General features: G+C 38.3%; 1 long non-coding RNA gene across 3 annotated transcripts; it reads left to right on the forward strand.

Moving 5' to 3' along the window:
• Window positions 1-474: 474 nt before the first annotated feature.
• On the forward strand, window positions 475-8,812 carry LOC108880789 (uncharacterized). Of its 3 annotated transcripts, none has more exons than XR_007813161.1 (6): window positions 475-1,329; window positions 4,430-4,587; window positions 6,517-6,568; window positions 7,489-7,567; window positions 7,815-7,875; window positions 8,480-8,812. It is a non-coding gene; the product is annotated as an uncharacterized LOC108880789 (long non-coding RNA). The 3 variants fall into 3 exon arrangements; XR_007813160.1 differs by having other exon boundaries at window positions 4,430-4,566; XR_007813159.1 differs by lacking the exons at window positions 475-1,329; window positions 4,430-4,587 and adding an exon at window positions 4,601-5,417.
• Window positions 8,813-10,085: the final 1,273 nt, after the last annotated feature.

Genomic DNA, 10,085 nt, shown 5'->3' on the forward strand with positions numbered 1-10,085 from the left:
CTCTCTTTTCCAGAACATGGCCATGTCAAAATAAAAATGAAAAGCTCTTTTAGTCATGCGCTAAGACCAATTTAATGGACTTTATTTCCCATTAACTTATCACAATTACTGACATTTAACGGTGAGTAAATTAGACACAAAGTGTCACTTCTACTTTCTGTCCTTATTCAGTGATGGAGTTCTTGTTATTAACTTACAGGCTCTGTCTGCCATTCTTCATTATCTTCATTCATATATGTACAATTGATTATTGTACAGTCTCATTTATGTTGCCATATCAAACATTAGAAAAGCTTTCTGATAAATGTTTTATGAAGGGTTTTTAAACACAGTAAAGATATTGTTTGTCTGATCTCGATGGGACTGTCCCACAGTTTGGGCGCTCCAACAGCAGGTCGTGACCTAGGAATAACCAGCAGATGCAACTTCATGTAGTGTTTTTTATATTGCAGGATGACAAAACTGTTTGTTGAGCAACGGAAAAGCCCCATGGGGAACCAACTGACTGGCGCTAGGACTCTAGGGACGTCAATTATAGTCGGACCAATCAGTGCAACAGGTGAGGACAACGCGGAAGTGTTTCGGCTGTCTGAGAGACGAGCGCCTAATGGGAGTGTGGACGACATACTACGAAATGGTTGAAGATAGAAACCTTGTTCCTTGACAGTTTGGATGTTTGACGTCCTTTCCGAACTATCTGCGTTCCCTAGAAGAGGCTGAAATGATCCGTGTAGGAGACTGTGGCCAGCGCCGGCTACTGAGAGCCAGGTGTGTAGAGACGGTAGCCTGCTGAAGCGCCCCACACCGCGGCCACAGGAGGGAATTTGACCGAAATGTTCCTCACGGAGCAGAACAAGTGTGCAAAGCCACTTTCCAGTTCTTCGGGCTGCACCTTACGGATGTCATTTGTACCCAGGTGTAAGATGGCCTTGTTAATGTCCGGTCCGTTTCCGAAGATCTCATTGGTTTTATCGGTTATATGGCGGACAGTGGTATGACGAGTCAATGCTGAACTTGTTTAAGTATTCCTGATGATGGAGTCACCTATGACCAGGGTTGTTTGTGGACTTTTTGGAGCTGGTCATGTAAGATCAGATCAGGTGGGTCCGAGTCTCCGGCTCCGGGCAGGCAGGGGGACAGGTGATGCTCCTCCTTCCCCTCAGCTGGATGGACGCCGGTGAACGAAAATCCATGGTATGGGACAGATCTGGGGCTTGGATTTGGCTCCAGTCCTGGGCCAGAGGGATCCGGTCAGTTAAGGGACTCTGGTAGAACCTGGAGATCCGACCTTCGTTCGGCGATTTTTGTCCAGAGCAGTCCGGAGGAGAGGTGAGTGGTGGCATTGACGAGGATGTAACTGTAGAGTTATTTGTTGAAGCAAACTTGTAATTAGAAACCCCCGTACTGCTAAGTTCAAATCCAGGTGTACCATGACTAAATTCTAGCAAGATCGAAAAAGTACAACGTATACTGATTATTATGATCAACTCACACCAGTTTCCAGAACACAGGTGGCAGTGAGGGCAGCTCAGAAAGTACCTCTGCTGATATGCACCTACAGCCAAGCTGGCACAGCTGAATCTGTCTGGATTAACTTCAGTTAAAGTGAAAACTGCACTGTTACTGTGGAATTGTGCTTCTTTGTATTTTAATAAAACTGTTACATCCCCAGAAGAGATTTTTTTTATCTCTGTTTATCTTCTGGCAAGGAGTGAATGCTACTTTACCACCACCCTCTCTCTGCAGGCTATGCTGTCCTCCAGCTAATTGCCGTTTTCATGAATAATGGTGTGAACTTAATTTTTTGTCACCAGGCCAGAAGCCTCCAGAGGCCACCATGTTGTAGCAGAGATAAACAAAGAATGCCTTGGCCCAAATGTTGGGCAGAAATCCATTCTATTGAACTAGCAAATAGAGTGTGGGTGAGAGAAGGTTAATCTACAGCTGAATGTACATACAAACACACTGTATCTGTGTGCCTTTAGGTATAGACAAACCTTAGCATGCTGCCTCTACACATGACACAAAGTTCTGTCCATGTGCTGCCAGATTGCTGAGCAGGTTAAAGAGAGATCAACAAGAAACAGTCGGGTGAAGGGTAAACGAGAATTTAGTACTTCTCTATGTGGCCCATATGTCACCTGCTAATATTGGACCACATGGCTCCAAAAAAGGTTTTCTTGGAACTGCTAGACCACGATAAATTAGAACCCAAATTAAAGAACTTATCCCGTGTGGTTTTTAAAGCAGAAATACATACAGGCCCAACATGCACTGGAAGTGTCAATTAGATCATAAATTTGATCCAGAGCTAGTTGAGTAATTACTGCACTATTCAACGACGTGGTGGTTTATTAATAAACAAGCTAAAAAAAAACTAACAACTTGAAATTAAAATTGGAAATAGTAATCAGGCAGGCAATGCAGGTGATCTCTGATCACTCTTTGTAATCAGAAAAACTAAAACATCTTTATCCATGATGAGCAGGATTCTTGTTGTTGCAGTGAGGTTGCCAAGCAACCTGTGCAAACACCACTAAGGCACTGCCCCTGGTCAAGAAACAGTCTCACATAAACCCTCAAAGGTTTATCATTTTTAGAACTTTGGTTTGGTCCACACGTCAAACCTGAAAAATTCTCCTAACTTTCTGTCACAACACACAGTGAGAGTGGTATCAATGTTCTTAAACAGAATCTTCTTAGTGTTACAGTAGGACTGTATAACCATAGTTTCAACAGTATTTCAATTACTGCATTTCACAGTGAACTAGTCCTTTAAATGCTGTCATAACAGTGTTAAGGATTATGATTCAGATATGAATATATAAGGTACAGAAGAAAAAAATCCTACAATTTCCTATAGCCATGAATACTTTTCGTATCTTGTCTTTGAAAGAAATATTCTGTGATCGTAGTTCTGTTGCCAGCGTATTATGACTTACAGCATCGTCCTACTATCAGCTGCTTGTAATATTTGTTACAGATGATTCAGTATTATTCTTCCATTGCCCTTATTGTTTATCTTGAATAAGAATTAGCTGTCTAAAATGAAATGTAAAATAGAGAACCACAGATGAACTAAAGTTGCTGACAGCTCAGTCTGAGCCTGGCCAAATGTGTGTGTGTGTGTGTGTGTGTGTGTGTGTGTGTGTGTGTGTGTGAGAGGCTGGGTTGCATCACGCTGAATACATCTTTGCCCTTTCATGGCATGATGACTCTGCATATTTTGATGGCGATGTGGTTCATTTGGTCTTGGTGACAATGCCCTCACACTGAATAGTGTGCAAGCCAGTAAAATCAGAAGGAAACACGGTGAATAACTTGTTGCTGGTGTTTGACTCTATCAGGGGAGATGAGTTTCAAGAAGCAGTCAGGATGAAAACACAAACTGTGAAAGGGAATAAACAGAGACATGGAGCAAGGGGTTGTTTTGATAAACTGTTAGAGTGCAACCTTGAAATGCCCCACCTCTACATTCATCAAGTCATTCATTGATCCCATGCTCTGCATCAAATACCATTCCTATTTCCATTTTGATGCCACCTGAGTGAAAACCACCTGTGAAAATGAGTTGACAGGTTCACAGGAGGGAGACTTTGATTGAAATGCTTTCAAAGCAATCAGTTGTTACAGACTACCATATTAAGGCCTGGGGTGTTTGAAAATAATTATGGCTGGAAGGCTGACTCTTTCTGAACTATTGAACAGATTTGATTGAAAGCCCTATGCATCAATAGCAGGCTGCCATGCAAAGTGTCCCAAAGCCATAAAATAGTTGTTTGTGTGAGTGTTTTTGTAAAAGCAATTTCAAATCTGACTCCACAGCTTCCTATTGGTGATTATCAGCTGTCAACCAATATGATCCAATGTGAGGCAAAACAAACACACACACTTATCAACAACAGATTACTTTGTACACAGAGAATCTGTACTTTCTCTCTAATGTACTTGTTTTGGATCACATTAAGTCACATTTCTAGAAGCAGCATTTTAGAATAACTTTATATTGGAGTATACACTTCAGCTGGTTTTGTGACTTCAAACACCCACTTACAAAGGGCTACTGTGACAGAGTTGATGGCTAGCTTAAATGTGCGTGCAACATTTAACTAACTAGCCAGCTGTCAAACTAGACAGTGTTGGCAGGAAGTAATGTCAGTGTTGTTAATGTGAACAGGTGGTTGTGTTGTATTTTTTGTGTATGGATTACAGTAAAATAGCAAAGACTGCATTTGTGGGGACACTAGATGATGTTAATAACTTAATCATTTAAAGTTGATTAATGTGAGTTGGTAGGGCAGACAGTGTGACCAAGTTGTGACCAATGTTGACCAAGACTCAGTAACACTGTAAGGTTGTGAAAAAGTGACAAATGGTAGGTGTTTATTTGTTTTTTCTCTCCTCCCTCACTCTCCTGAACTACACTTAGATTCCAAGGAAACAACTTTGTCTGCCTGTCCACCGCATGATGACATAACCGATTCAGCAGTGGAACTTTGAGCCTGTCTCTCTGATGATGCAGTCATCCTGGATGAGGATTGCAGCCCTTCCATAATATTAAAGAAGGTGGATGAAGATTCCAAACATGTAAGATGATGTGAAAAATGTGTGATGTGGTAGTTACTTTACTGTGTTTATTCAAGAGCATGGTTATTAAGTTTGACGGCATCATTTCTTTATTACTTCATGCTCAGTTTTATTTCCCCCTCCTCCCCCTCCTCCCAAAAAGTCATTGATCGAGCTCAGATTTGCTCAAAAATATGTGCGCTTGCACTCAAATGTCTCCACTCGCTCAGGCCACTTCTGCTTGCTCACAAAACTTCTCATCATATTTTTCACATTTGACATTGACCAATGAAATCACCATGGCCTAGATGTATTATTAGATCTAGATCTATCAGGTCTTATAATACATCCATGGATATGTCTCAGAGCTATGACCTGTCATAATGTGTTTTCAGTTAATCAAAGTTAATAACATCTTTGCCAGAAAATGTAATCTTATTCAGCGTTTGGTTGTATACAGACATTCCAGTGAGTCTGAGGTTAATTGTTCCGGTAAGTGCATTCGTCTGGCGCATGGCTTTATGCCAGATCTTAGAAAACATGTAAGGCTTCTCTTCGTCTTTATGTGGATGTAAGACCAATCAGAGGCAGTTTTCTAGGCTGACCGGAATCGCCTGGCCAATCAGCGTCAGCTGACGTATGTCGTCATTGACTAAGACGTGTCTCCTCATTGGTCACGGAGAAAGGAAGGCGGATAACAGATTTAAACCAAGTTTGAGCCGTTGCGTCTGTTTACTAGTACTGTGAAAAATGTCTTTACCGAAGAGGTCTGGATGCTAAAACAAACCCTGGAGCTGTTTTTTTGTCGAACATGAGTAAGACTGGAGGCTGAACGCACATGCGGCGCCAAGGTAAGGCAGACAGCCACAGCGTTAGCATTAACATTATCAGAGAGCGTTAGCATTAGCAGCGAGCGTTAGCATCAGCATTACCTTGTAATGAGGTCGTTTAATTCGATCTTCAGCCCTTTATATCGCGTGGATAAGAGGTATTTGTGTTTTTGTGACAGGCGTCCCTGGCATCATCTACTCAGTTTATGGTGGTTTGTCATGTCGTTTTCACGAGCTTGTGGCTATTTGTGGTCATTTTAAATCAGCGCCTGTCCTTTCCTGTTTTACACCTGGGTGTTAGCATTAGCATTAACATTAGTGGCGAGCGTTAGCATTACTAAAGGGTCCCTGACATGAGTTGTGGAGGGTGGTGACTGTTTAGTCCGACTGTTTGCGTTTGCATCTCTTCACTGCTTCTTTGTAATTTTGTGCTCCATTTTGGTCATGTTAAGTCAGTTTATGGTGGATTTTCATGTCGACGTGACCATTTTGTGTGGGATAGCATGGTTTTGCATCTCTAGCTGGCTATTTCTACTTATGGTCAGCTTCTTTGTGGTTGTTTTGCATCGTATTGTGTCTGTGTTGTAATTTTGTGCCAATTCCAGGTCATTTAATGTTTTTCTGTGGTTCAGTGGGGAAGTTCTTCTCTCAGCTTCTCTGTGACCATTTTGCCTCTTTGTCATTAATGTGTCTTTGTAGCTTTGTGGTAGTAATCTGTCCATAGCCATCCATTGATCCCCTGTTGTCACAGAAATTTGTTTGCTGTGACTTGAGACCTTATTGAGTTCTGTTTTGTGTTAAACACAAGCTTGAAAACTAGATTTTAACACTGTGCTCTTTCAGACATTTTAAGCATCACAAGTAGGTCACAACGTATGAGCTGAAAATACTGTTAGAAATTATTATTAAAAACTACTTAAAAATTACTTTTCATTCTGAGATCAATAAAGTAATAATTTAGTAACTTAATTTATTCACCTTAAAACTCAAAGTGTAATTGTCAAGGTTCTAGTGTTAAGTTTTCTGTGTTGTATTCTTCTACACTGTCCAAGTTTTGGAGGTGAATTATTCTTTTTAATGAGGTTATTTGTTTTTCAAGTGTTGTACTTGTATTTTCCAGGTTTACTGGTTCAGCTGCTGCAGCCTGGACACCAGCTGTCACCTGACAACAGGTATGTGTCCTAAAGATTTACCCAGTCTGAAATAAATGTGTTGATGAGCTGAATTATTAATGTTAGTAACAGTGTTATTGGTTAAATCCTTGGTATTTAATGAGTTTAGTGTTGAATATAATGTAACTGATTGTGTCTGTTGTCAGAAAATAATACTAGTTATTATGGTTTTTAAAAACTCAAAATAGTTGTCAGTTGAATTTCTGCCTGTGGACTTAAGTAAGAAAAAAATACCAAAAGTAAAAACCTTGCTTTCAAAAATTTCCTAAAGTGAAAGTTTTTATTTTGCAGTTCACAGTAATATGATTCCTCCAGTGATTAGGTGACAGACAATTAATAAGGAGATTTAAGATAATAATTTTAGTTAACTTTTCAGAAATATTTATTGTTACTGATGCTTAATGATGTGATGCTTTTTCTTGTCATATGTGACAGTAAACAACTCATTTTCTGAGACACTTTACTAACATTTGGAAAATGTTCTGGTTTGGCTGTAATGTTGAATATTTCTGTGAGTTTTGGGATTAAACTGTTGATGAGGAATGGATCATAGTTTATTCAGGACTTGACACTTATTTCTTTCTCAAGGAGCACATGTGCTTCTAAGTTGAAAAATGTAGGAGCACATAAAGAACTTAAGGGGTGCAATGACAATTTATCAAATAATGTGTTTTTCCTTAAGAAAGGATACGAGGAGACATTTGGCAAGCAATTACTTATTTCAGTTCAAAAAATATTTAGTTATTTGAATAATAATAATATTTTTTATTGTACTTTATTTTGTAATTATTTTTACTTTAAACTGCTCCTAAATACAGTTTATACTTCAGATGCATCTATTTTTAGTCGCAAATGTGAGAGAAATGCTCGCACCGTGGGCCCTGGTATTTATCATTTCCTTTCTATTTTATTTCCTCCAGGTGTCACCATTTCATCCACAATCACAGAGAGTCTTCGTCCACTGAGGAAGTTCTTTGAAACCAGGACTGAGGCCTCCAGGTAATTCACAAATGGCTTTACATAAATTGTCCAAAACAGAGCAGTGACGTTAAATTATATATCGTCAATAATTGATCTGAAGTCTGAATAGTTTGATTTATCACAAAAAGACAAGTTTGTTTACATAGTTCATGAATGTACAGTTCAAAGAAAACCCGGAACCAGAACCCAGAAATTCTGTGCTTTTATTTTTATGTGTTAGAAGTCACATCTTTTATATTAATGTTTGTTGTGTTTTTCTCCACAGGAATCATACTTCAACCATTAAATCACAGGGAGAAGAGACACAGATGTGAAGACATTTCCAGGTCAGTGTTCTGATCTGTGCTCTGTCATTATCTTTGCTACAGTGACAAACCCACCCAAAAAATATGAAACTTAAGTTTAGAATAGAATGGAAACCCTTTTAATAAATCAATTTATTAAATGTAAACCCTTAAAAAAAAACATTTTTTCTTAGGAAGAAATACAGTAAAATGATTTGCACAAATCCGTTCAAAACAGAGAAATGCAGCTGAAAAGTACAGGATTAAACTTTGTCTATCAACACTTGTTAGGGTTAATGCAGTTATGAGCACATTGATGTTTACTAAGCATCTTCTATCATTTGAGTGCTTGTGGCACAATTATTAATTAAATAGTTCTGAGCAGTTGAATGTTTTCACAAGTGAGAGAGAGAGAACATTTTCCAAAGACATCAATGTTCCCCCTAATTTTTCATGTGTCTGAGCACACACACAAACTCCCCCTGAGAATTCCTTGGACCACTGTGAGCAACATCAGATGTGCACACTGTAATTTTATGTGCTACATAGTTTTGTTGTGCACGGAGAAAGCGGGAGCAGTGCGCAGGCAACGAGGAAACGTTGAAAGACATATTATAACACTTCTGTTTTCTTTCATCCACTTCAGGTCTTCAGCTGCTGTCATCTTCTCCTCCTGCAGAGACAAGTAAAGCATCTTAAAGTAGCCATCTTACCTTTGTTTTCCACAGACACACACTTGCACCTCTACACAGTGTTTGTAGGTTAGGTTGGATTTTCATTTTGGTTATATTGCTATTTCAAACAGTGCAATATCAATACTCTAATCCAATCTATTACTGTGTACATAGTCCTGTTTCACATTTTTTAAATCTTGTCTTGTTTATATCAGGCCTTTTTATTCTTGCCATTGCAACGCTGAATTTCCCTGCTGTGAGACTGAAGGATTACCTTACTCAAATAAATACTTCTGGACACTGAATATTTTGCCAGTCTGATTAATATTGTCTGAAAGTGAATATTTGTAGCCAGATATTAAGGTTAGGGTCACAGTTTTTTCTGGCCACTTGTCAGAGGTTAGGGTTAGGGTTAGGGTTATGGCTTTAAGCCAGAGATCAATTTTTAGACTCAATTATACATTAAATTCAAAAAAAATTTTGACCCCTTCCTCTAATGACCTTTCTAGACAACTTGCTACACTATGACATGACATTATGACATATTATGACATACTTGATACTGTACTATGACATTTTTGAGGCTTTAATATACCATGACATTTTTTGATGGTTTTTGATGCCTGATGTGGACGATGTCTCCCTCATCCTCAACAATGTCTCTCTAATCATGGACCATATCATGACTGAAGAGGTGAAACCTGGAGGAAATCAAAGAAAAACATACAAAAGAAAATCATCAATTAACTACTACCTATTCCTCATCAACAGTTTTACCCACAAAAACACAGGTAAATATTCAAAATTACAGCTCAACCAGAACATTTAAGAAACATTAGAGGGCTGCTTTAGAGAATGAACAGTTGACTGTCATCACCTCCTGAAGAACCATCAACAACAAATATTTGGGAAAAAGTAAAATGATTATTAATTGTGTGTCTATCAATTAATCATTGAAGCAATCATGTATGTTACTGTGAACTGCACAACAATAATAAACACTATCAGTTAAGTAAAGGTTTGAATGATTTCAACTTGTGTTGTTTATTATTCTTCAGTAAAAAGTCTGTGTATTACTTTACCACAGGCGGTCACATACAGAATCATTATTTCACATTTTAACCTTCTTCTTATTAACATATTTAAAATGTCTTTGTTTAGTGTTGTTTTCATTTAACAAATAACAAAGATGTTTACAAAGCTTGTGTAGAACTGGTAAGTATATATGGTAAAGTTATTTTGAAAATCGCACTCTGACCAACAATTACCACGCTTATGAACAACTCACTCCAATATTTAAAGAATTGATATTGTATGGTGTAGTCTTGTATGTCTAGCACATAAATAAGAATTTCCAATTAAACTGATGTTAACATACTTTTCAATCCAAATTTGACTGACATTCTTTAATGGTTTTTTGACGCCTTACGTATACTATGACATTTTTTCACATTTTTTGAACGCCTTATACTATACTGACATTTTTTTCACATTTTTTGACACCTTACTATACTATGACATTTTTTCACATTTTTTGACACCTTACCTATACTATGACATTTTTTCACATTTTTTGAT

This window comes from Lates calcarifer, linkage group LG5 (assembly GCF_001640805.2).
Source record: "Lates calcarifer isolate ASB-BC8 linkage group LG5, TLL_Latcal_v3, whole genome shotgun sequence".
NCBI classification, from domain to species: Eukaryota; Metazoa; Chordata; class Actinopteri; family Centropomidae; genus Lates; species Lates calcarifer.